The sequence below is a fragment of the Penaeus monodon genome, chromosome 20 (assembly GCF_015228065.2).
Source record: "Penaeus monodon isolate SGIC_2016 chromosome 20, NSTDA_Pmon_1, whole genome shotgun sequence".
NCBI classification, from domain to species: Eukaryota; Metazoa; Arthropoda; class Malacostraca; order Decapoda; family Penaeidae; genus Penaeus; species Penaeus monodon.
This window is the reverse complement of record NC_051405.1, coordinates 46,361,951-46,362,211: the sequence shown is the minus strand read 5'-3', so window position 1 is coordinate 46,362,211 and position 261 is coordinate 46,361,951.

Below are 261 nucleotides of genomic sequence, written 5' to 3'. Positions count from 1 at the left end.
AAGGAACGTGGGAGATAACCCAGGGTTTTGGGTGCCCCAATATTATTTTCCCGGGGGGGTGGGGATCCCCCAAGGGGCTACCAAGAATATTGTGGGGAAGGTTTTGACCCGTGGCTGGCACCAAAAAAATATATAAGGGGAAAAGAATCCCACAAGGTGCAACCCAAAATAAAATAAATGGTTGTATGATGTCCCAAAGGGTGGCCCCTGATGTAAAGATGGGAGGGGGTTTAAACCCGCGCCCATTTTCCATAAAAAGGG